The sequence below is a fragment of the Anser brachyrhynchus genome (genome assembly GCF_964034855.1).
Source record: "Anser brachyrhynchus genome assembly, contig: SCAFFOLD_146, whole genome shotgun sequence".
NCBI classification, from domain to species: domain Eukaryota; kingdom Metazoa; phylum Chordata; class Aves; order Anseriformes; family Anatidae; genus Anser; species Anser brachyrhynchus.
In genome coordinates this window covers 51,675-79,041 of record NW_027663544.1, presented here as the reverse complement: position 1 = coordinate 79,041, position 27,367 = coordinate 51,675, and the positions used below count along the sequence as shown (strand labels likewise).

Genomic DNA, 27,367 nt, shown 5'->3' with positions numbered 1-27,367 from the left:
GAAGGCCAAAATAAGAGGGTGGGAGCCCCCCCCCGAAATTGAAGGGTTGAAGCCCCAAGTTAGGGGAAGGAACGTCAAAATTGTGGGGTCCCCCAAAATTGGGCGGAAGAACTTTTAATATTAGGGGGGAACCCAAAAAAGGAGGGTGGGGGACTCTAAAATCGGTTGTGTCCCCCCCAAATTAGGGGAGGAACCCCCAAAATTGGGTGGGCGAACCCCCAAACTGGGGGGAAGAAGACTTAAATGGAAGTGTGAAATTCCAGAATTGGATGTGGACCCCCCAGAACAGTCTTCGGGGGTTTAGTGTGGTAAATTTTATCGGGTTAGGGCTGTAAGGGTTTTTAGGGTTAGGGTTTCTAGGGTTTGTTGGGGTAGGGGTTAGGGTTAGATCCGTGGTTGCCATAGCGTTAGGGGTCAAGGTTCTTAGGGGTTAGGCCTAATATTAGGGCGGAAGGCCAAAATAAGAGGGGAGGAGCCCACCCAAAATTGAAGGGTTGAAGCCCAAAGTTAGGGGAAGGAACGTCAAAATTGTGGGGTCCCCCAAAATTGAGCGGAAGAGCTCTTAATATTGGGGGAAACCCAAAAAAGGAGGGTGGGGGACTCTAAAATTGGTTGTGTCCCCCCCAAAATTGGTTGTGTCCCCCCCAAAATTGGTTGTGTCCCCCCCAATTAGGGGAGGAACCCCCAAAATTGGGTGGGCGAACCCCCATATTGGGGGGGCAGAACACTTAAATGGAAGTGTGAAATTCCAGAATTGAATGTGGACCCCCCAGAACAGTCTTCAGGGGTTTAGTGTGGTAAATTTTATCGGGTTAGGGCTGTAAGGGTTTTTAGGGTTAGGGTTTCTAGGGTTTGTTGGGGTAGGGGTTAGGGTTAGATCCATGGTTGCCATAGCGTTAGGGGTCAAGGTTCTTAGGGGTTAGGCCTAATATTAGGGCGGAAGGCCAAAATAAGAGGGGGGGAGCTGATTAGGGAAGCTGAGGCGATTCCAGATAAGAAAGGGTTAAGAATGAAACTATTAAAGGAGAACAGAACATTAGGTGTAGGGCAGGAAGCAGATGTACGGACAATGTATCTCAAAATAGGACATACGGGCAATATATCTCGAACAAGACATTGGAATCCAAGATAAGAAAATAATGAGCAGAAGATTCGAAGAAAAAACAGTCCTTGCGGTTAGGAAGAAAGCTAATTCAGCAGAATCCTGACCAAGGGTGAAAAGTACACTGTGAGGAAGACTTATGGCCTTCCTCTCTGAGACCACCGACCACAGCTCGACGACCCCTGCCCAAGACCACTGAGAGGATCTGCGCAGGCGCAGGACACAAAAAACTGATTAGCATGAGAAGCGAGAGTAGGCGGGGTTAGATAATGAATATGTATAGGCGTTAATAAAATATTAATCACTGTGATGTATAAATTTGGGACGGCTTTTCACCTCGGGATGCACGATAGGCGGAAAGATCCCCCGTGCATCCGGCGCCGTCAATAAAGAATAAATCACTTAAAGAAATTGGATTTATGATCTTTGAATCAATCTGGCACCCCAGATGAGACTTCTTCTCTGTCGGACCGCAGGACCCGCTGGGAACAGGACTCCCTAGGGTACCCCCGGGATTTCCCGGAGGGACTCCTCGACTCAACGGATCACTGCGGAGGCAGACACGGACCCCATCATTGTAAGTGATTATATTCTTTATTTTGGTTTATTTGGTTGACCGGTCAATTGGGGTCGTCTGTAAGTCGGAAAGTAAAAGTTTTCTGCAAGACGGCATTTGGTTTTTTGGAAAGCACTCAGTTGCTGTTGGGAAACAAGTAACCTTTGCATGCGAGGTTGGTATTACGTTGTGTTTAAATGTGGAACTTGACCTTGGCTATTGTCTTTGGGATTTTGATTATACTCTTTATAACGTTACTAGGATCTTGGTGTTATTGTGGAAAGCTGCCGGCTTGTATTGTGTAACAAGAAACATTCTGAACTGTAACATGGGGGGGGCAGCAGAGTAGTGGGATTCCAAAGAAAAGCCCGTTGGGATGTATCTTGAGTCATTGGAAAGATATAGGGGGATCCCCCGGTGGAACTGAAAATAAGAAAACGTTGATAAAATATTGTAATCAATGGTGGCCACTTTATAAGTTGGATTGTGAGGAAAAATGGCCACTGAATGGAACCTTAAATTATAATACTTTACTACAGTTAATGTTGTTTCTAAGGAGAGAAGGAAAGTGGGATGAGGTGTCATACGCAGATATGTTTTTCACTTTGAGAAACCACCCGGAATGGCAGAAGGAGTGTGGAATTAACTTAGCCCCACAGGATCCTTTGATCCTGGCAATAGAAAAGGATATGAAGAAGGAAGGGGCAGGAAAAATGAAAAGATGTTGTTCGGCGTGCAGTATCGGGCAGAGATGTTTGAAATTGAATGAGTCAGAGGAGAGAATGGAGGATTATGTCCTCCCGCCCCAGATAACAGAACGAGACGTGGGGGCGAGCTCAGGAAACGGCAGAATAGATAAGAAAAATGAGAGTTGGGGGAATGGAGACTTTACCCCGATCACGGCTCGAACCCGAAGTAAGGTCGGGCCCATTATTCAAGCCCCGTTACGACAGGCTATGGGGGCTAACGGACCAGCTCGGATAAAAGTACCTTTCACAACTGCTGAGTTAGATTCATGGAAGGAAGCTGTGAAAGGATACCGGGATGATCCAGAATCAGTGTCCCGGAGGTTTGAGCTGATTGTAAAGAATTTAGATCCCGATTGGAAAGATATAGAGATAATGCTGGCAGCATTATAGGAAACGGAAAAGCAACTGGTAATTAAGAATGCACAAACTCAAGTACAGACCCAGGTAACGTCAGGAGTTTTACCTGGAACTGTGGAGGTATATGTGCCCAGAGTGGACCCAAACTGGGACTATAATGATGAGGGTGATTATAGGTTATTAAAAAGATATCAGGAATGGATTAGGATCGCCTTGGAAAGTGCGATACCAAAGTCTGTAAAATGGTCTAGGTTATATACCATAAAACAGGGGCAAACTGAGACCCCGTCAGAATTTCTCGATCGACTAAGGACAGCAATGCAAAAATTTACAACGATAGACCCCTCTTCTGAGGAAGGTAAAGTCCAGCTCGTATCATTGTTCTTGGGTCAGTCTGCGGACGATATAAGGCGGAAGCTTCAGAAAGTGAAGGAGCCGGATGTGAGAGATTTAGAAAGGCTGGTGGAAGAGGCATGGAGGGTATTTAGGAATCGAGAAGGGAATGAGAAACAAAGGCTGGGTAGGGCTATTGCTGCGGCAACTGTTGCGGCCTTACAGAGGCAAGAAGAACCTTTTCGGGGAAAAGGAAGAGGGAATGGGATAAGGGGAAGGTCAGTAAAGCCTCCCCTGAGACTGAATCAGTGTGCATATTGTAGGGAAGTGGGTCATTGGAAAAGGGAATGTCCGAAACAACGGGAGAAGAACAGATTGATGGTAGCTAGTGTATCTCCCGATCAATGAAGTGGACCGGGGGATTCTACCCTAGCAGATCCGCTGGTTAAAATTAAGCTAGGGAAATCAGGACAGGAAGTGGAGTTTTTAATTGACACAGGAGCGACTCATTCTGTGTTAAACCAGAAATTGATACCAGAGGATGAGGATTTCGTGACGGTGATAGGAGCTACAGGCCAGCACGAGAAAGCCTTTTTCCTAAGGCCTTTAAAATATAAGTTAGGGAAACAGATGGGAATACATAGGTTTTTATATTTACCAGGATCCCCGAAGTCTTTGCTGGGGCGAGATTTACTAGAACAATTAGAAGCGGAAATTGTCTTTGAAAAAGGGAAGGTGGGGTTAAAGGTGAGAGAAGAAAAGCTGATAACCGCGCTAAGCTTAACGCTGATACAAGCAGACCCCATCGGTAAAGTACCTTCGGAGATTTTAGACCAAGTTTACCCAGGAGTCTGGGCTACTGACATCCCTGGGCGAGCCAAAAATGCAGCCCCGATAGTGGTGAGATTAAAGCCAGGGGAAAGGCCAGTTAAGATTAAGCAATATCCCCTAAGATTAGAAGACAGGAAAGGAATTAAGGGGATAGTGGATAAGTTTTTAAAACATGGACTGCTGGTTGAGTGTGAATCTGAATATAATACTCCTATACTACCAATTAAGAAGCCAGATGGGAAGAACTATAGATTAGTGCAGGATTTAAGAGCTATAAATAAGATCACTGAAGATATACACCCTGTGGTAGCCAACCCGTACACATTACTGACTAAATTAAAAGATAATTTAGTTTGGTTTACCGTACTGGATTTAAAAGATGCCTTCTTCTGCCTGACTTTAGCCCTAGAAAGTCAGAAGCTTTTTGCTTTTGAATGGGAAAATCCAGACTCAGGACGAAAGGCTCAATTGACCTGGACCGTATTGCCGCAGGGATTCAAAAACAGCCCCACGATTTTTGGGAATCAACTAGCAAAAGAGCTTGAGGTTTGGGAGGCCCCAAACACCGAAGGAGTTCTGCTGCAATACGTTGATGACCTTTTGATAGCCACTGAGAATAGGAGCAGCTGCATGCAATGGACGATAAGTCTCCTTAATTTTCTGGGTTTGAATGGGTATCGAGTCTCTCAACAGAAGGCTCAGCTGATTCAGTCACGTGTAACTTACTTGGGGTTTGAGATTTCAGGGGGACAAAGGGAGTTAGGAACAGAACGGAAAGAAACTATCTGCCGTACCCCAGAACCACAGACCATTAAGGAATTACGAACTTTTCTAGGGATGACAGGTTGGTGCCGTCTATGGATTAATAATTATGGACTAATTGTAAAACCCCTATATGACCTCATCAAGAATAACCAATCAAGATTGGTCTGGACGGGGGAAGCACGGGCTGCCTTTAAGAAGCTTAAATTGGAGTTAATGCGAGCACCAGCTTTGGGTCTACCGGACTTGTCTAAACCCTTTTGGTTGTACTCCTATGAGAGACAAGAGATGGCTCTGGGGGTGCTGGCACAGAAGCTGGGCCCCTACAGGAGAGCTGTGGCCTACTTCTCTAAACAACTGGATGAAGTAAGTAAAGGTTGGCCGGGTTGCCTTCGAGCGGTGGCCACTGTCATCATGAATATACAGGAGGCTCGGAAGTTCACTATGGGACAGAAGATAACCGTGCTGGTATCACACACTGTCTCGGCAGTCTTGGAGCAGAAAGGGGCACACTGGTTATCCCCTCAAAGATTTTTAAAATACCAAGCAATACTGGTGGAGCAAGATGACGTAGAAATTGTGGTTACTAACATTGTGAACCCAGCTTCTTTCCTTAGTAACGCTCCTGACGAGCCAGTGGTCCACGATTGTATCGAAACTATGGAAACTGTGTATTCTAGCCGACCAGATCTCAAGGAGGAGCCCTTGGAAGACGCGGACGAATCATGGTATACTGATGGAAGCAGCTTTGTGAAACAAGGACAACGCAAAGCAGGGTATGCGGTGACGACCACTCAACAGGTAATTGAGTCGAAACCATTACCCCCTGGGACGTCTGCTCAGAAAGCAGAAATAGTTGCCCTTACGCGGGCATTGGAACTAGCAGCAGGAAAGAAAGTAAATATCTGGACAGACTCTAGGTATGCATTTGGTGTGGTGCATGCACATGGGGCTATCTGGAAGGAACGAGGATTATTAACGGCCCAAGGAAAACAAATAAAATATGCTGAGGAGATTTTGAAGTTGTTGGAAGCGGTAAAGCACCCAGAGAAGGTGGCTGTTATACATTGCCGGGGACACCAAAAAGGAACCGCTGACTTCGAGGTAGGGAACCGACTGGCTGACCAAGAAGCAAAAAGGGTGGCCGGATTGGCTGAGGCAGAAGCGCTCACTTTAATACCAGACGGTAAAATACAAACTTTAGGTGAAGGACAGGAACCTAGGTACACACAGGAAGATCAAAAGTTAATTGGGGACCTGGGAGGAAAAGCAAGGAGTGATGGATGGGTATACCTGAAAGATAATAGGGTTGTACTACCCTCTAATTTAATATGGCCTATGGTCATGGCAGAACATAATAAGACTCATTGGGGAGCAGACACCTTATATAAAAATCTGAGTCGAGTCTTGGTGGGAAGAAATCTGTATACTACGGTAAAACAAGTAACCCAGCAATGCAGTATTTGTTTGCATCATAACCCTAATACAGAAAATAGGGTAAAGTTCGGAATAATCAGTAAAGGAAACTATCCAGGACAACAATGGCAGATAGATTTTTCAGAACTGCCAAGAAAAGGGGGGTATCGATACTTGTTGGTTTTGACAGATACTTTTTCCGGGTGGCCGGAGGCTTTTCCCTGTCGAACCAACAAGGCAAGAGAAGTGGTTAAGGTTTTACTGAATGAGATAATACCGCGTTTCGGAATTCCGGCAGCAATGTCCTCGGATAGAGGCTCTCATTTTTGTGCGCAAATAGTTCAAGAAGTAAGTAAGGTCTTAGGGGTAGACTGGCAACTCCATACCCCTTACAGACCACAGGCAAGCGGACAAGTGGAAAAGATGAATCATCTAATCAAACAACAAATAGCCAAAATAGGACAAGAGACTAATTTATCATGGCCTCAGTCTCTCCCTTTGGCTTTACTTAGAATTAGAGTAAAACCACGGACAAAGGAAAATCTAAGCCCTTTTGAAATATTATACGGAAGACCCTATCAGTTTTTGTTCAGCGGGGAGGACCTGACGCAACTGGGGTCGGGATACTTGTATAATTATTTAATAGGACTCCAAAAACAGTTGGATCAAATATCTAAAGTTGTCTCAGGAACCAGGGCTAGAGGGCTGGACCAACCAATCCACCCCTTTAAACCTGGGGATTATGTGTATGTAAAAGCATTTGCAGGTCGCCCTTTGGAAGAAAAGTGGACGGGACCATACCAGGTGCTGCTGACAACACATACCGCCATCAAGATTAAGGAGCAAACGGCCTGGATCCATTATTCGAGAGTGAAGAAAGCTCCAAAAGCCCCCTGGAAAGTAACGCTGGGTGACGGTGAACTGAAACTAAAGTTCAGTCAAGCAAAATGAAGACACTATGGTCAGGAGTATTTAGTAATGTAGTTAGCAGAAATTTAGTTAACAGAATTGTTTTATTTCTGTGGCTTATAGTTGTAATTGTGATTCAAGAATTGGAAGGTGCTTCTATGATGATAGAGAATGGTGGGTGGCCTTGGTCTGAAGCCGTAACCACGGAGGATAAGAACATTAATGGAAAGTTAGCTGTTGTGGTTATTTGGCGAACAAATGGTGATCATTTACATGCATTATCAGAATGGCAAAATTTAGGGGAAGGGTGGATACACCAAAGAACTGTAGGGGACGAAATTGAAATAGGGTGCCGAATGATTAATGGAACAGCCCACGAGAAAGCAACGGGGATTTTAGTAAAACCGACTTCCAAAAGTGGCCAACAAGAAGGTTGTATCCGCCCAGGTAAATTAGATTGTTGGTATAATTTTATATTAACACAGACTGTAGCTATACTTCCTACGACAGTGAGACCCCCTATTGCACTTCCTTCCCCTACAACCTATGCCCAAACCCCAGTCAAGCTGGAACCCAAAATTTATGAAACAGGCCCGTATGTAGTAAGGAACACAGGCCAACAACAATTGTTATTTAATCCAGAATGGTCTCTCAAGCATGTTGAATTGCTAATACAAATTAACATCTCAGCAGTTCAACCAGCCTGTTCTCCTTTCCTAAAGACATCATTAGAAGGCTGGACAATATGGTCACAAAAGCAAGTACACCTCAGGGGCAGAACACAAAGAGACTTAACTGGAATGCTAGGAAGAGGATTAGGAGTTTTAAGTTAACTTCATGGTTACCCAACTTTCAATAGTTAGAACAAGTTTTTAATGATCTGGTTATGTTATTGGTAGTAGGAATATTTGTATGTATGTCACTGCGATACTGCTAATGGTAAGGGCATGCAATGCAAAAGAATTTGCATGGGGAAAAGAAAAGGGGGGATTGATTAGGGAAGCTGAGGCGATTCCAGATAAGAAAGGGTTAAGAATGAAACTATTAAAGGAGAACAGAACATTAGGTGTAGGGCAGGAAGCAGATGTACGGACAATGTATCTCAAAATAGGACATACGGGCAATATATCTCGAACAAGACATTGGAATCCAAGATAAGAAAATAATGAGCAGAAGATTCGAAGAAAAAACAGTCCTTGCGGTTAGGAAGAAAGCTAATTCAGCAGAATCCTGACCAAGGGTGAAAAGTACACTGTGAGGAAGACTTATGGCCTTCCTCTCTGAGACCACCGACCACAGCTCGACGACCCCTGCCCAAGACCACTGAGAGGATCTGCGCAGGCGCAGGACACAAAAAACTGATTAGCATGAGAAGCGAGAGTAGGCGGGGTTAGATAATGAATATGTATAGGCGTTAATAAAATATTAATCACTGTGATGTATAAATTTGGGACGGCTTTTCACCTCGGGATGCACGATAGGCGGAAAGATCCCCCGTGCATCCGGCGCCGTCAATAAAGAATAAATCACTTAAAGAAATTGGATTTATGATCTTTGAATCAGAGCCCCCCCCAAAATCGAAGGGTTGAAGCCCAAAGTTAGGGGAAGGAACGGCCAAATTGTGGGGTCCCCCAAAATTGGGCGGAAGAACTCTTTAATATTAGGGGGGAACCCAAAAAAGGAGGGTGGGGGACTCTACAATTGGGGGGACCCCCAAAATTGGTCGGGTCCCCCCAAATTAGGGGAGGAACTGATTAGGGAAGCTGAGGCGATTCCAGATAAGAAAGGGTTAAGAATGAAACTATTAAAGGAGAACAGAACATTAGGTGTAGGGCAGGAAGCAGATGTACGGACAATGTATCTCAAAATAGGACATACGGGCAATATATCTCGAACAAGACATTGGAATCCAAGATAAGAAAATAATGAGCAGAAGATTCGAAGAAAAAACAGTCCTTGCGGTTAGGAAGAAAGCTAATTCAGCAGAATCCTGACCAAGGGTGAAAAGTACACTGTGAGGAAGACTTATGGCCTTCCTCTCTGAGACCACCGACCACAGCTCGACGACCCCTGCCCAAGACCACTGAGAGGATCTGCGCAGGCGCAGGACACAAAAAACTGATTAGCATGAGAAGCGAGAGTAGGCGGGGTTAGATAATGAATATGTATAGGCGTTAATAAAATATTAATCACTGTGATGTATAAATTTGGGACGGCTTTTCACCTCGGGATGCACGATAGGCGGAAAGATCCCCCGTGCATCCGGCGCCGTCAATAAAGAATAAATCACTTAAAGAAATTGGATTTATGATCTTTGAATCAGAGCCCCCCCCAAAATCGAAGGGTTGAAGCCCAAAGTTAGGGGAAGGAACGGCCAAATTGTGGGGTCCCCCAAAATTGGGCGGAAGAACTCTTTAATATTAGGGGGGAACCCAAAAAAGGAGGGTGGGGGACTCTACAATTGGGGGGACCCCCAAAATTGGTCGGGTCCCCCCAAATTAGGGGAGGAACTGATTAGGGAAGCTGAGGCGATTCCAGATAAGAAAGGGTTAAGAATGAAACTATTAAAGGAGAACAGAACATTAGGTGTAGGGCAGGAAGCAGATGTACGGACAATGTATCTCAAAATAGGACATACGGGCAATATATCTCGAACAAGACATTGGAATCCAAGATAAGAAAATAATGAGCAGAAGATTCGAAGAAAAAACAGTCCTTGCGGTTAGGAAGAAAGCTAATTCAGCAGAATCCTGACCAAGGGTGAAAAGTACACTGTGAGGAAGACTTATGGCCTTCCTCTCTGAGACCACCGACCACAGCTCGACGACCCCTGCCCAAGACCACTGAGAGGATCTGCGCAGGCGCAGGACACAAAAAACTGATTAGCATGAGAAGCGAGAGTAGGCGGGGTTAGATAATGAATATGTATAGGCGTTAATAAAATATTAATCACTGTGATGTATAAATTTGGGACGACTTTTCACCTCGGGATGCACGATAGGCGGAAAGATCCCCCGTGCATCCGGCGCCGTCAATAAAGAATAAATCACTTAAAGAAATTGGATTTATGATCTTTGAATCAATCTGGCGACCCAGATGGGACTTCTTCTCTGTCGGACCGCAGGACCCGCTGGGAACAGGACTCCCTAGGGTACCCCCGGGATTTCCCGGAGGGACTCCTCGACTCAACGGATCACTGCGGAGGCAGACACGGACCCCATCATTGTAAGTGATTATATTCTTTATTTTGGTTTATTTGGTTGACCGGTCAATTGGGGTCGTCTGTAAGTCGGAAAGTAAAAGTTTTCTGCAGGACGGCATTTGGTTTTTTGGAAAGCACTCAGTTGCTGTTGGGAAACAAGTAACCTTTGCATGCGAGGTTGGTATTACGTTGTGTTTAAATGTGGAACTTGACCTTGGCTATTGTCTTTGGGATTTTGATTATACTCTTTATAACGTTACTAGGATCTTGGTGTTATTGTGGAAAGCTGCCGGCTTGTATTGTGTAACAAGAAACATTCTGAACTGTAACATGGGGGGGCAGCAGAGTAGTGGGATTCCAAAGAAAAGCCCGTTGGGATGTATCTTGAGTCACTGGAAAGATATAGGGGGATCCCCCGGTGGAACTGAAAATAAGAAAACGTTGATAAAATATTGTAATCAATGGTGGCCACTTTATAAGTTGGATTGTGAGGAAAAATGGCCACTGAATGGAACCTTAAATTATAATACTTTACTACAGTTAATGTTGTTTCTAAGGAGAGAAGGAAAGTGGGATGAGGTGTCATACGCAGATATGTTTTTCACTTTGAGAAACCACCCGGAATGGCAGAAGGAGTGTGGAATTAACTTAGCCCCACAGGATCCTTTGATCCTGGCAATAGAAAAGGATATGAAGAAGGAAGGGGCAGGAAAAATGAAAAGATGTTGTTCGGCGTGCAGTATCGGGCAGAGATGTTTGAAATTGAATGAGTCAGAGGAGAGAATGGAGGATTATGTCCTCCCGCCCCAGATAACAGAACGAGACGTGGGGGCGAGCTCAGGAAACGGCAGAATAGATAAGAAAAATGAGAGTTGGGGGAATGGAGACTTTACCCCGATCACGGCTCGAACCCGAAGTAAGGTCGGGCCCATTATTCAAGCCCCGTTACGACAGGCTATGGGGGCTAACGGACCAGCTCGGATAAAAGTACCTTTCACAACTGCTGAGTTAGATTCATGGAAGGAAGCTGTGAAAGGATACCGGGATGATCCAGAATCAGTGTCCCGGAGGTTTGAGCTGATTGTAAAGAATTTAGATCCCGATTGGAAAGATATAGAGATAATGCTGGCAGCATTATAGGAAACGGAAAAGCAACTGGTAATTAAGAATGCACAAACTCAAGTACAGACCCAGGTAACGTCAGGAGTTTTACCTGGAACTGTGGAGGTATATGTGCCCAGAGTGGACCCAAACTGGGACTATAATGATGAGGGTGATTATAGGTTATTAAAAAGATATCAGGAATGGATTAGGATCGCCTTGGAAAGTGCGATACCAAAGTCTGTAAAATGGTCTAGGTTATATACCATAAAACAGGGGCAAACTGAGACCCCGTCAGAATTTCTCGATCGACTAAGGACAGCAATGCAAAAATTTACAACGATAGACCCCTCTTCTGAGGAAGGTAAAGTCCAGCTAGTATCATTGTTCTTGGGTCAGTCTGCGGACGATATAAGGCGGAAGCTTCAGAAAATGAAAGAGCCGGATGTGAGAGATTTAGAAAGGCTGGTGGAAGAGGCATGGAGGGTATTTAGGAATCGAGAAGGGAATGAGAAACAAAGGCTGGGTAGGGCTATTGCTGCGGCAACTGTTGCGGCCTTACAGAGGCAAGAAGAACCTTTTCGGGGAAAAGGAAGAGGGAATGGGATAAGGGGAAGGTCAGTAAAGCCTCCCCTGAGACTGAATCAGTGTGCATATTGTAGGGAAGTGGGTCATTGGAAAAGGGAATGTCCGAAACAACGGGAGAAGAACAGATTGATGGTAGCTAGTGTATCTCCCGATCAATGAAGTGGACCGGGGGATTCTACCCTAGCAGATCCGCTGGTTAAAATTAAGCTAGGGAAATCAGGACAGGAAGTGGAGTTTTTAATTGACACAGGAGCGACTCATTCTGTGTTAAACCAGAAATTGATACCAGAGGATGAGGATTTTGTGACGGTGATAGGAGCTACAGGCCAGCACGAGAAAGCCTTTTTCCTAAGGCCTTTAAAATATAAGTTAGGGAAACAGATGGGAATACATAGGTTTTTATATTTACCAGGATCCCCGAAGTCTTTGCTGGGGCGAGATTTACTAGAACAATTAGAAGCGGAAATTGTCTTTGAAAAAGGGAAGGTGGGGTTAAAAGTGAGAGAAGAAAAGCTGATAACCGCGCTAAGCTTAATGCTGATACAAGCAGACCCCATCGGTAAAGTACCTTCGGAGATTTTAGACCAAGTTTACCCAGGAGTCTGGGCTACTGACATCCCTGGGCGAGCCAAAAATGCAGCCCCGATAGTGGTGAGATTAAAGCCAGGGGAAAGGCCAGTTAAGATTAAGCAATATCCCCTAAGATTAGAAGACAGGAAAGGAATTAAGGGGATAGTGGATAAGTTTTTAAAACATGGACTGCTGGTTGAGTGTGAATCTGAATATAATACTCCTATACTACCAATTAAGAAGCCAGATGGGAAGAACTATAGATTAGTGCAGGATTTAAGAGCTATAAATAAGATCACTGAAGATATACACCCTGTGGTAGCCAACCCGTACACATTACTGACTAAATTAAAAGATAATTTAGTTTGGTTTACCGTACTGGATTTAAAAGATGCCTTCTTCTGTCTGACTTTAGCCCTAGAAAGTCAGAAGCTTTTTGCTTTTGAATGGGAAAATCCAGACTCAGGACGAAAGGCTCAATTGACCTGGACCATATTGCCGCAGGGATTCAAAAACAGCCCCACGATTTTTGGGAATCAACTAGCAAAAGAGCTTGAGGTTTGGGAGGCCCCAAACACCGAAGGAGTTCTGCTGCAATACGTTGATGACCTTTTGATAGCCACTGAGAATAGGAGCAGCTGCATGCAATGGACAATAAGTCTCCTTAATTTTTTGGGTTTGAATGGGTATCGAGTCTCTCAACAGAAGGCTCAGCTGATTCAGTCACGTGTAACTTACTTGGGGTTTGAGATTTCAGGGGGACAAAGGGAGTTAGGAACAGAACGGAAAGAAACTATCTGCCATACTCCAGAACCACAGACCATTAAGGAATTACGAACTTTTCTAGGGATGACAGGTTGGTGCCGTCTATGGATTAATAATTATGGACTAATTGTAAAACCCCTATATGACCTCATCAAGAATAACCAATCAAAATTGGTCTGGACGGGGGAAGCACGGGCTGCCTTTAAGAAGCTTAAATTGGAGTTAATGCGAGCACCAGCTTTGGGTCTACCGGACTTGTCTAAACCCTTTTGGTTGTACTCTTATGAGAGACAAGGGATGGCTCTGGGGGTGCTGGCACAGAAGCTGGGCCCCTACAGGAGAGCTGTGGCCTACTTCTCTAAACAACTGGATGAAGTAAGTAAAGGTTGGCCGGGTTGCCTTCGAGCGGTGGCCGCTGTCATCATGAATATACAGGAGGCTCGGAAGTTCACTATGGGACAGAAGATAACCGTGCTGGTATCACACACTGTCTCGGCAGTCTTGGAGCAGAAAGGGGCACACTGGTTATCCCCTCAAAGATTTTTAAAATACCAAGCAATACTGGTGGAGCAAGATGACGTAGAAATTGTGGTTACTAACATTGTGAACCCAGCTTCTTTCCTTAGTAACGCTCCTGACGAGCCAGTGGTCCACGATTGTATCGAAACTATGGAAACTGTATTCTAGCCGACCAGATCTCAAGGAGGAGCCCTTGGAAGACGCGGATGAATCATGGTATACTGATGGAAGCAGCTTTGTGAAACAAGGACAATGCAAAGCAGGGTATGCGGTGACGACCACTCAACAGGTAATTGAGTCGAAACCATTACCCCCTGGGACGTCTGCTCAGAAAGCAGAAATAGTTGCCCTTACGCGGGCATTGGAACTAGCAGCAGGAAAGAAAGTAAATATCTGGACAGACTCTAAGTATGCATTTGGTGTGGTGCATGCACATGGGGCTATCTGGAAGGAACGAGGATTATTAACGGCCCAAGGAAAACAAATAAAATATGCTGAGGAGATTTTGAAGTTGTTGGAAGCGGTAAAGCACCCAGAGAAGGTGGCTGTTATACATTGCCGGGGACACCAAAAAGGAACCGCTGACTTCGAGGTAGGGAACCGACTGGCTGACCAAGAAGCAAAAAGGGTGGCCGGATTGGCTGAGGCAGAAGCGCTCACTTTAATACCAGACGGTAAAATACAAACTTTAGGTGAAGGACAGGAACCTAGGTACACACAGGAAGATCAAAAGTTAATTGGGGACCTGGGAGGAAAAGCAAGGAGTGATGGATGGGTATACCTGAAAGATAATAGGGTTGTACTACCCTCTAATTTAATATGGCCTACGGTCATGGCAGAACATAATAAGACTCATTGGGGAGCAGACACCTTATATAAAAATCTGAGTCGAGTCTTGGTGGGAAGAAATCTGTATACTATGGTAAAACAAGTAACCCAGCAATGCAGTATTTGTTTGCATCATAACCCTAATACAGAAAATAGGGTAAAGTTCGGAATAATCAGTAAAGGAAACTATCCAGGACAACAATGGCAGATAGATTTTTCAGAACTGCCAAGAAAAGGGGGGTATCGATACTTGTTGGTTTTGACAGATACTTTTTCCGGGAGGCCGGAGGCTTTTCCCTGTCGAACCAACAAGGCAAGAGAAGTGGTTAAGGTTTTACTGAATGAGATAATACCGCGTTTCGGAATTCCGGCAGCAATGTCCTCGGATAGAGGCTCTCATTTTTGTGCGCAAATAGTTCAAGAAGTAAGTAAGGTCTTAGGGGTAGACTGGCAACTCCATACCCCTTACAGACCACAGGCAAGCGGACAAGTGGAAAAGATGAATCATCTAATCAAACAACAAATAGCCAAAATAGGACAAGAGACTAATTTATCATGGCCTCAGTCTCTCCCTTTGGCTTTACTTAGAATTAGAGTAAAACCACGGACAAAGGAAAATCTAAGCCCTTTTGAAATATTATACGGAAGACCCTATCAGTTTTTGTTCAGCGGGGAGGACCTGACGCAACTGGGGTCGGGATACTTGTATAATTATTTAATAGGACTCCAAAAACAGTTGGATCAAATATCTAAAGTTGTCTCAGGAACCAGGGCTAGAGGGCTGGACCAACCAATCCACCCCTTTAAACCTGGGGATTATGTGTATGTAAAAGCATTTGCAGGTCGCCCTTTGGAAGAAAAGTGGACGGGACCATACCAGGTGCTGCTGACAACACATACCGCCATCAAGATTAAGGAGCAAACGGCCTGGATCCATTATTCGAGAGTGAAGAAAGCTCCAAAAGCCCCCTGGAAAGTAACGCTGGGTGACGGTGAACTGAAACTAAAGTTCAGTCAAGCAAAATGAAGACACTATGGTCAGGAGTATTTAGTAATGTAGTTAGCAGAAATTTAGTTAACAGAATTGTTTTATTTCTGTGGCTTATAGTTGTAATTGTGATTCAAGAATTGGAAGGTGCTTCTATGATGATAGAGAATGGTGGGTGGCCTTGGTCTGAAGCCGTAACCACGGAGGATAAGAACATTAATGGAAAGTTAGCTGTTGTGGTTATTTGGCGAACAAATGGTGATCATTTACATGCATTATCAGAATGGCAAAATTTAGGGGAAGGGTGGATACACCAAAGAACTGTAGGGGACGAAATTGAAATAGGGTGCCGAATGATTAATGGAACAGCCCACGAGAAAGCAACGGGGATTTTAGTAAAACCGACTTCCAAAAGTGGCCAACAAGAAGGTTGTATCCGCCCAGGTAAATTAGATTGTTGGTATAATTTTATATTAACACAGACTGTAGCTATACTTCCTACGACAGTGAGACCCCCTATTGCACTTCCTTCCCCTACAACCTATGCCCAAACCCCAGTCAAGCTGGAACCCAAAATTTATGAAACAGGCCCGTATGTAGTAAGGAACACAGGCCAACAACAATTGTTATTTAATCCAGAATGGTCTCTCAAGCATGTTGAATTGCTAATACAAATTAACATCTCAGCAGTTCAACCAGCCTGTTCTCCTTTCCTAAAGACATCATTAGAAGGCTGGACAATATGGTCACAAAAGCAAGTACACCTCAGGGGCAGAACACAAAGAGACTTAACTGGAATGCTAGGAAGAGGATTAGGAGTTTTAAGTTAACTTCATGGTTACCCAACTTTCAATAGTTAGAACAAGTTTTTAATGATCTGGTTATGTTATTGGTAGTAGGAATATTTGTATGTATGTCACTGCGATACTGCTAATGGTAAGGGCATGCAATGCAAAAGAATTTGCATGGGGAAAAGAAAAGGGGGGATTGATTAGGGAAGCTGAGGCGATTCCAGATAAGAAAGGGTTAAGAATGAAACTATTAAAGGAGAACAGAACATTAGGTGTAGGGCAGGAAGCAGATGTACGGACAATGTATCTCAAAATAGGACATACGGGCAATATATCTCGAACAAGACATTGGAATCCAAGATAAGAAAATAATGAGCAGAAGATTCGAAGAAAAAACAGTCCTTGCGGTTAGGAAGAAAGCTAATTCAGCAGAATCCTGACCAAGGGTGAAAAGTACACTGTGAGGAAGACTTATGGCCTTCCTCTCTGAGACCACCGACCACAGCTCGACGACCCCTGCCCAAGACCACTGAGAGGATCTGCGCAGGCGCAGGACACAAAAAACTGATTAGCATGAGAAGCGAGAGTAGGCGGGGTTAGATAATGAATATGTATAGGCGTTAATAAAATATTAATCACTGTGATGTATAAATTTGGGACGGCTTTTCACCTCGGGATGCACGATAGGCGGAAAGATCCCCCGTGCATCCGGCGCCGTCAATAAAGAATAAATCACTTAAAGAAATTGGATTTATGATCTTTGAATCAGAGCCCCCCCCAAAATCGAAGGGTTGAAGCCCAAAGTTAGGGGAAGGAACGGCCAAATTGTGGGGTCCCCCAAAATTGGGCGGAAGAACTCTTTAATATTAGGGGGGAACCCAAAAAAGGAGGGTGGGGGACTCTACAATTGGGGGGACCCCCAAAATTGGTCGGGTCCCCCCAAATTAGGGGAGGAACTGATTAGGGAAGCTGAGGCGATTCCAGATAAGAAAGGGTTAAGAATGAAACTATTAAAGGAGAACAGAACATTAGGTGTAGGGCAGGAAGCAGATGTACGGACAATGTATCTCAAAATAGGACATACGGGCAATATATCTCGAACAAGACATTGGAATCCAAGATAAGAAAATAATGAGCAGAAGATTCGAAGAAAAAACAGTCCTTGCGGTTAGGAAGAAAGCTAATTCAGCAGAATCCTGACCAAGGGTGAAAAGTACACTGTGAGGAAGACTTATGGCCTTCCTCTCTGAGACCACCGACCACAGCTCGACGACCCCTGCCCAAGACCACTGAGAGGATCTGCGCAGGCGCAGGACACAAAAAACTGATTAGCATGAGAAGCGAGAGTAGGCGGGGTTAGATAATGAATATGTATAGGCGTTAATAAAATATTAATCACTGTGATGTATAAATTTGGGACGGCTTTTCACCTCGGGATGCACGATAGGCGGAAAGATCCCCCGTGCATCCGGCGCCGTCAATAAAGAATAAATCACTTAAAGAAATTGGATTTATGATCTTTGAATCAGAGCCCCCCCCAAAATCGAAGGGTTGAAGCCCAAAGTTAGGGGAAGGAACGGCCAAATTGTGGGGTCCCCCAAAATTGGGCGGAAGAACTCTTTAATATTAGGGGGGAACCCAAAAAAGGAGGGTGGGGGACTCTACAATTGGGGGGACCCCCAAAATTGGTCGGGTCCCCCCAAATTAGGGGAGGAACTGATTAGGGAAGCTGAGGCGATTCCAGATAAGAAAGGGTTAAGAATGAAACTATTAAAGGAGAACAGAACATTAGGTGTAGGGCAGGAAGCAGATGTACGGACAATGTATCTCAAAATAGGACATACGGGCAATATATCTCGAACAAGACATTGGAATCCAAGATAAGAAAATAATGAGCAGAAGATTCGAAGAAAAAACAGTCCTTGCGGTTAGGAAGAAAGCTAATTCAGCAGAATCCTGACCAAGGGTGAAAAGTACACTGTGAGGAAGACTTATGGCCTTCCTCTCTGAGACCACCGACCACAGCTCGACGACCCCTGCCCAAGACCACTGAGAGGATCTGCGCAGGCGCAGGACACAAAAAACTGATTAGCATGAGAAGCGAGAGTAGGCGGGGTTAGATAATGAATATGTATAGGCGTTAATAAAATATTAATCACTGTGATGTATAAATTTGGGACGACTTTTCACCTCGGGATGCACGATAGGCGGAAAGATCCCCCGTGCATCCGGCGCCGTCAATAAAGAATAAATCACTTAAAGAAATTGGATTTATGATCTTTGAATCAATCTGGCGACCCAGATGGGACTTCTTCTCTGTCGGACCGCAGGACCCGCTGGGAACAGGACTCCCTAGGGTACCCCCGGGATTTCCCGGAGGGACTCCTCGACTCAACGGATCACTGCGGAGGCAGACACGGACCCCATCATTGTAAGTGATTATATTCTTTATTTTGGTTTATTTGGTTGACCGGTCAATTGGGGTCGTCTGTAAGTCGGAAAGTAAAAGTTTTCTGCAGGACGGCATTTGGTTTTTTGGAAAGCACTCAGTTGCTGTTGGGAAACAAGTAACCTTTGCATGCGAGGTTGGTATTACGTTGTGTTTAAATGTGGAACTTGACCTTGGCTATTGTCTTTGGGATTTTGATTATACTCTTTATAACGTTACTAGGATCTTGGTGTTATTGTGGAAAGCTGCCGGCTTGTATTGTGTAACAAGAAACATTCTGAACTGTAACATGGGGGGGCAGCAGAGTAGTGGGATTCCAAAGAAAAGCCCGTTGGGATGTATCTTGAGTCACTGGAAAGATATAGGGGGATCCCCCGGTGGAACTGAAAATAAGAAAACGTTGATAAAATATTGTAATCAATGGTGGCCACTTTATAAGTTGGATTGTGAGGAAAAATGGCCACTGAATGGAACCTTAAATTATAATACTTTACTACAGTTAATGTTGTTTCTAAGGAGAGAAGGAAAGTGGGATGAGGTGTCATACGCAGATATGTTTTTCACTTTGAGAAACCACCCGGAATGGCAGAAGGAGTGTGGAATTAACTTAGCCCCACAGGATCCTTTGATCCTGGCAATAGAAAAGGATATGAAGAAGGAAGGGGCAGGAAAAATGAAAAGATGTTGTTCGGCGTGCAGTATCGGGCAGAGATGTTTGAAATTGAATGAGTCAGAGGAGAGAATGGAGGATTATGTCCTCCCGCCCCAGATAACAGAACGAGACGTGGGGGCGAGCTCAGGAAACGGCAGAATAGATAAGAAAAATGAGAGTTGGGGGAATGGAGACTTTACCCCGATCACGGCTCGAACCCGAAGTAAGGTCGGGCCCATTATTCAAGCCCCGTTACGACAGGCTATGGGGGCTAACGGACCAGCTCGGATAAAAGTACCTTTCACAACTGCTGAGTTAGATTCATGGAAGGAAGCTGTGAAAGGATACCGGGATGATCCAGAATCAGTGTCCCGGAGGTTTGAGCTGATTGTAAAGAATTTAGATCCCGATTGGAAAGATATAGAGATAATGCTGGCAGCATTATAGGAAACGGAAAAGCAACTGGTAATTAAGAATGCACAAACTCAAGTACAGACCCAGGTAACGTCAGGAGTTTTACCTGGAACTGTGGAGGTATATGTGCCCAGAGTGGACCCAAACTGGGACTATAATGATGAGGGTGATTATAGGTTATTAAAAAGATATCAGGAATGGATTAGGATCGCCTTGGAAAGTGCGATACCAAAGTCTGTAAAATGGTCTAGGTTATATACCATAAAACAGGGGCAAACTGAGACCCCGTCAGAATTTCTCGATCGACTAAGGACAGCAATGCAAAAATTTACAACGATAGACCCCTCTTCTGAGGAAGGTAAAGTCCAGCTAGTATCATTGTTCTTGGGTCAGTCTGCGGACGATATAAGGCGGAAGCTTCAGAAAATGAAAGAGCCGGATGTGAGAGATTTAGAAAGGCTGGTGGAAGAGGCATGGAGGGTATTTAGGAATCGAGAAGGGAATGAGAAACAAAGGCTGGGTAGGGCTATTGCTGCGGCAACTGTTGCGGCCTTACAGAGGCAAGAAGAACCTTTTCGGGGAAAAGGAAGAGGGAATGGGATAAGGGGAAGGTCAGTAAAGCCTCCCCTGAGACTGAATCAGTGTGCATATTGTAGGGAAGTGGGTCATTGGAAAAGGGAATGTCCGAAACAACGGGAGAAGAACAGATTGATGGTAGCTAGTGTATCTCCCGATCAATGAAGTGGACCGGGGGATTCTACCCTAGCAGATCCGCTGGTTAAAATTAAGCTAGGGAAATCAGGACAGGAAGTGGAGTTTTTAATTGACACAGGAGCGACTCATTCTGTGTTAAACCAGAAATTGATACCAGAGGATGAGGATTTTGTGACGGTGATAGGAGCTACAGGCCAGCACGAGAAAGCCTTTTTCCTAAGGCCTTTAAAATATAAGTTAGGGAAACAGATGGGAATACATAGGTTTTTATATTTACCAGGATCCCCGAAGTCTTTGCTGGGGCGAGATTTACTAGAACAATTAGAAGCGGAAATTGTCTTTGAAAAAGGGAAGGTGGGGTTAAAAGTGAGAGAAGAAAAGCTGATAACCGCGCTAAGCTTAATGCTGATACAAGCAGACCCCATCGGTAAAGTACCTTCGGAGATTTTAGACCAAGTTTACCCAGGAGTCTGGGCTACTGACATCCCTGGGCGAGCCAAAAATGCAGCCCCGATAGTGGTGAGATTAAAGCCAGGGGAAAGGCCAGTTAAGATTAAGCAATATCCCCTAAGATTAGAAGACAGGAAAGGAATTAAGGGGATAGTGGATAAGTTTTTAAAACATGGACTGCTGGTTGAGTGTGAATCTGAATATAATACTCCTATACTACCAATTAAGAAGCCAGATGGGAAGAACTATAGATTAGTGCAGGATTTAAGAGCTATAAATAAGATCACTGAAGATATACACCCTGTGGTAGCCAACCCGTACACATTACTGACTAAATTAAAAGATAATTTAGTTTGGTTTACCGTACTGGATTTAAAAGATGCCTTCTTCTGTCTGACTTTAGCCCTAGAAAGTCAGAAGCTTTTTGCTTTTGAATGGGAAAATCCAGACTCAGGACGAAAGGCTCAATTGACCTGGACCATATTGCCGCAGGGATTCAAAAACAGCCCCACGATTTTTGGGAATCAACTAGCAAAAGAGCTTGAGGTTTGGGAGGCCCCAAACACCGAAGGAGTTCTGCTGCAATACGTTGATGACCTTTTGATAGCCACTGAGAATAGGAGCAGCTGCATGCAATGGACAATAAGTCTCCTTAATTTTTTGGGTTTGAATGGGTATCGAGTCTCTCAACAGAAGGCTCAGCTGATTCAGTCACGTGTAACTTACTTGGGGTTTGAGATTTCAGGGGGACAAAGGGAGTTAGGAACAGAACGGAAAGAAACTATCTGCCATACTCCAGAACCACAGACCATTAAGGAATTACGAACTTTTCTAGGGATGACAGGTTGGTGCCGTCTATGGATTAATAATTATGGACTAATTGTAAAACCCCTATATGACCTCATCAAGAATAACCAATCAAAATTGGTCTGGACGGGGGAAGCACGGGCTGCCTTTAAGAAGCTTAAATTGGAGTTAATGCGAGCACCAGCTTTGGGTCTACCGGACTTGTCTAAACCCTTTTGGTTGTACTCTTATGAGAGACAAGGGATGGCTCTGGGGGTGCTGGCACAGAAGCTGGGCCCCTACAGGAGAGCTGTGGCCTACTTCTCTAAACAACTGGATGAAGTAAGTAAAGGTTGGCCGGGTTGCCTTCGAGCGGTGGCCGCTGTCATCATGAATATACAGGAGGCTCGGAAGTTCACTATGGGACAGAAGATAACCGTGCTGGTATCACACACTGTCTCGGCAGTCTTGGAGCAGAAAGGGGCACACTGGTTATCCCCTCAAAGATTTTTAAAATACCAAGCAATACTGGTGGAGCAAGATGACGTAGAAATTGTGGTTACTAACATTGTGAACCCAGCTTCTTTCCTTAGTAACGCTCCTGACGAGCCAGTGGTCCACGATTGTATCGAAACTATGGAAACTGTATTCTAGCCGACCAGATCTCAAGGAGGAGCCCTTGGAAGACGCGGATGAATCATGGTATACTGATGGAAGCAGCTTTGTGAAACAAGGACAATGCAAAGCAGGGTATGCGGTGACGACCACTCAACAGGTAATTGAGTCGAAACCATTACCCCCTGGGACGTCTGCTCAGAAAGCAGAAATAGTTGCCCTTACGCGGGCATTGGAACTAGCAGCAGGAAAGAAAGTAAATATCTGGACAGACTCTAAGTATGCATTTGGTGTGGTGCATGCACATGGGGCTATCTGGAAGGAACGAGGATTATTAACGGCCCAAGGAAAACAAATAAAATATGCTGAGGAGATTTTGAAGTTGTTGGAAGCGGTAAAGCACCCAGAGAAGGTGGCTGTTATACATTGCCGGGGACACCAAAAAGGAACCGCTGACTTCGAGGTAGGGAACCGACTGGCTGACCAAGAAGCAAAAAGGGTGGCCGGATTGGCTGAGGCAGAAGCGCTCACTTTAATACCAGACGGTAAAATACAAACTTTAGGTGAAGGACAGGAACCTAGGTACACACAGGAAGATCAAAAGTTAATTGGGGACCTGGGAGGAAAAGCAAGGAGTGATGGATGGGTATACCTGAAAGATAATAGGGTTGTACTACCCTCTAATTTAATATGGCCTACGGTCATGGCAGAACATAATAAGACTCATTGGGGAGCAGACACCTTATATAAAAATCTGAGTCGAGTCTTGGTGGGAAGAAATCTGTATACTATGGTAAAACAAGTAACCCAGCAATGCAGTATTTGTTTGCATCATAACCCTAATACAGAAAATAGGGTAAAGTTCGGAATAATCAGTAAAGGAAACTATCCAGGACAACAATGGCAGATAGATTTTTCAGAACTGCCAAGAAAAGGGGGGTATCGATACTTGTTGGTTTTGACAGATACTTTTTCCGGGAGGCCGGAGGCTTTTCCCTGTCGAACCAACAAGGCAAGAGAAGTGGTTAAGGTTTTACTGAATGAGATAATACCGCGTTTCGGAATTCCGGCAGCAATGTCCTCGGATAGAGGCTCTCATTTTTGTGCGCAAATAGTTCAAGAAGTAAGTAAGGTCTTAGGGGTAGACTGGCAACTCCATACCCCTTACAGACCACAGGCAAGCGGACAAGTGGAAAAGATGAATCATCTAATCAAACAACAAATAGCCAAAATAGGACAAGAGACTAATTTATCATGGCCTCAGTCTCTCCCTTTGGCTTTACTTAGAATTAGAGTAAAACCACGGACAAAGGAAAATCTAAGCCCTTTTGAAATATTATACGGAAGACCCTATCAGTTTTTGTTCAGCGGGGAGGACCTGACGCAACTGGGGTCGGGATACTTGTATAATTATTTAATAGGACTCCAAAAACAGTTGGATCAAATATCTAAAGTTGTCTCAGGAACCAGGGCTAGAGGGCTGGACCAACCAATCCACCCCTTTAAACCTGGGGATTATGTGTATGTAAAAGCATTTGCAGGTCGCCCTTTGGAAGAAAAGTGGACGGGACCATACCAGGTGCTGCTGACAACACATACCGCCATCAAGATTAAGGAGCAAACGGCCTGGATCCATTATTCGAGAGTGAAGAAAGCTCCAAAAGCCCCCTGGAAAGTAACGCTGGGTGACGGTGAACTGAAACTAAAGTTCAGTCAAGCAAAATGAAGACACTATGGTCAGGAGTATTTAGTAATGTAGTTAGCAGAAATTTAGTTAACAGAATTGTTTTATTTCTGTGGCTTATAGTTGTAATTGTGATTCAAGAATTGGAAGGTGCTTCTATGATGATAGAGAATGGTGGGTGGCCTTGGTCTGAAGCCGTAACCACGGAGGATAAGAACATTAATGGAAAGTTAGCTGTTGTGGTTATTTGGCGAACAAATGGTGATCATTTACATGCATTATCAGAATGGCAAAATTTAGGGGAAGGGTGGATACACCAAAGAACTGTAGGGGACGAAATTGAAATAGGGTGCCGAATGATTAATGGAACAGCCCACGAGAAAGCAACGGGGATTTTAGTAAAACCGACTTCCAAAAGTGGCCAACAAGAAGGTTGTATCCGCCCAGGTAAATTAGATTGTTGGTATAATTTTATATTAACACAGACTGTAGCAGTTAACTGTTTTTGGACTAATAATGGTCAAAAGCTCGAGATCAAGGAAGGCGAGAGCCTCATGATAAATTTTACAATATATGCTATACTTCCTACGACAGTGAGACCCCCTATTGCACTTCCTTCCCCTACAACCTATGCCCAAGCCCCAGTCAAGCTGGAACCCAAAATTTATGAAACAGGCCCATATGTAGTAAGGAACACAGGCCAACAACAATTGTTATTTAATCTCAAGCGTGTTGAATTGCTAATACAAATTAACATCTCAGCAGTTCAACCAGCCTGTTCTCCTTTCCTAAAGACATCATTAGAAGGCTGGACAATATGGTCACAAAAGCAAGTACACCTCAGGGGCAGAACACAAAGAGACTTAACTGGAATGCTAGGAACAGGATTAGGAGTTTTAACTGGAATTGATTCAGAAATACTAATGAATAAGCTAGCCACAGCAACAAGCGATTTGACAAAACTAAAACAGCCCCTGCAATCATCCTTACTGGCATTGGGAACTAGCCAATGGCAAGTTTCAAAGGTGTTACCAATATGGGAAAAGGCTGAAGACCAGGACCACAGACTAATAATAGATGCACTTAGTATGGCACAAGATAATGTATCTTTAGCTCTTAGTTGTATACAGGTACAGTTATGGATGCAGGCAACGGCTGCCTTGATCATTAGGGAAGGAAGTGAAGGCATTTTTCCGGCTGAAGTCCGAAAGATTGTTTGGGACAATGCCAATGATTTCGAAAAGAAGTTCCAATCTTGGTGGACTCTGGTAAATTTTACCTATGATCCCATTATTAACATGGCTACTGCCTTTGTGCTTACTATACGTAATGCTACAGTTTATGTTATCCACCCCATTGTTGCACTAGGGTTAAATCATGAGGAAACAGTGCTCTATCCTTCGGAGCATAGAACCTGGGCCCGGATGAAGAACGGGAAATGGCAGTCTGTGAATCTAGAATCATGTGTTACCCGGGAACGACAAGGATTTATTTGTGAGAGCAACACAATTGATGCTCAGGATGTCTGTCTTGACACTGAGCAAGGTGTTTGCCACTTTGAAATTCATCCAAATACTAGTCAAAAGACTGTGCTTGTATATATTGGTCAAGGCTGTGTGTGTTTAAGAACTGCTTGTGCTTTTGTAGAAGTAGATGAGGAAAACATAACTCTACCTAGCAAAAATCGCTCTAACTTTTGTATTTGTAACTTTGTTAGAATCATCGGGTGTGATTTTTTATATTCAGCACCAGTGGTATCCCACCAGTTGATCAAGTCCAACCACACAATGTATCACAAGTTATTACCCACACCTATTGGGATGAACCTCACGCTAGTGAAGCAATTACTTAAACACCAAGACCTGATCAAAATTTTAAAAGGCATTCAGGAAGATGGAGAGAAGACTTTAATCACTGTCCACCATGATACAAAAGAAATAAACAGAGTTTTGCAAAGAGTAAAACAAGACACAGATCATAGCTGGTGGGACAAACTCTTTGGATGGTCGTCAACTGCAACTGGGATTTTGAACACATTGTGTCACCCAATTATTGTTCTATTGATGTTAGTTGGTATAAGTTTAATATTGTCTTTTGTAATACTTGTTTGGAATTGGAAATTGTTACAACGAATGGCAATATTAGCCTCCCTGACGAAAGTACATGGCAAGGTATTGAGAGATACATATCGTAGAGGCTGGGAAGAAGAATTTTTGTATTCGGAAAGGTCTCTACTGACATAGAGGAAATATAGAAACAAACAAAGGTTCTGTATAAGATTAGTAAGGATAACATTTCATGGGGCTTTGAGGAAATATGGAATAAGTTAACTTCATGGTTACCCAACTTTCAATAGTTAGAACAAGTTTTTAATGATCTGGTTATGTTATTGGTAGTAGGAATATTTGTATGTATGTCACTGCGATACTGCTAATGATAAGGGCATGCAATGCAAAAGAATTTGCATGGGGAAAAGAAAAGGGGGGATTGATTAGGGAAGCTGAGGCGATTCCAGATAAGAAAGGGTTAAGAATGAAACTATTAAAGGAGAACAGAACATTAGGTGTAGGGCAGGAAGCAGATGTACGGACAATGTATCTCAAAATAGGACATACGGGCAATATATCTCGAACAAGACATTGGAATCCAAGATAAGAAAATAATGAGCAGAAGATTCGAAGAAAAAACAGTCCTTGCGGTTAGGAAGAAAGCTAATTCAGCAGAATCCTGACCAAGGGTGAAAAGTACACTGTGAGGAAGACTTATGGCCTTCCTCTCTGAGACCACCGACCACAGCTCGACGACCCCTGCCCAAGACCACTGAGAGGATCTGCGCAGGCGCAGGACACAAAAAACTGATTAGCATGAGAAGCGAGAGTAGGCGGGGTTAGATAATGAATATGTATAGGCGTTAATAAAATATTAATCACTGTGATGTATAAATTTGGGACGACTTTTCACCTCGGGATGCACGATAGGCGGAAAGATCCCCCGTGCATCCGGCGCCGTCAATAAAGAATAAATCACTTAAAGAAATTGGATTTATGATCTTTGAATCAGAACCCCCAAAATTGGGTGGGTGAACCCCCAAATTGGGGGGAAGAAGACTTAAATGGAAGTGTGAAATTCCAGAATTGAATGTGGACCCCCCCCAGACCTGGGGAGGAATCCCCAAACTTGGGGGGGACCCCCAAAATTGGGGTTAAAGCCCCAGATCCCGGGGAGCTAAGCCCCAA

The 27,367-nt window shown here is 44.1% G+C and overlaps 4 long non-coding RNA genes across 4 annotated transcripts; 3 read left to right on the top strand and 1 right to left on the bottom strand.

The window, feature by feature from the left end:
* Positions 1–963: 963 nt before the first annotated feature.
* Positions 964–8,559, top strand: LOC308187303. The gene is made up of 2 exons (XR_013944595.1): positions 964–5,491; positions 6,864–8,559. It is a non-coding gene; the product is annotated as an uncharacterized lncRNA (long non-coding RNA).
* Positions 8,560–9,524: 965 nt separating this feature from the next.
* LOC308187302 lies at positions 9,525–17,117 on the top strand. Its single transcript, XR_013944594.1, has 2 exons — positions 9,525–10,394; positions 13,929–17,117. It is a non-coding gene; the product is annotated as an uncharacterized lncRNA (long non-coding RNA).
* A 965-nt stretch (positions 17,118–18,082) lies between these two features.
* On the top strand, positions 18,083–24,111 carry LOC308187304. The gene is made up of 2 exons (XR_013944596.1): positions 18,083–18,952; positions 22,487–24,111. It is a non-coding gene; the product is annotated as an uncharacterized lncRNA (long non-coding RNA).
* On the bottom strand, positions 23,974–27,161 carry LOC308187305. Its single transcript, XR_013944597.1, has 2 exons — positions 24,724–27,161; positions 23,974–24,630 (listed from the first exon to the last, which is right to left on the bottom strand). It is a non-coding gene; the product is annotated as an uncharacterized lncRNA (long non-coding RNA).
* Positions 27,162–27,367: the final 206 nt, after the last annotated feature.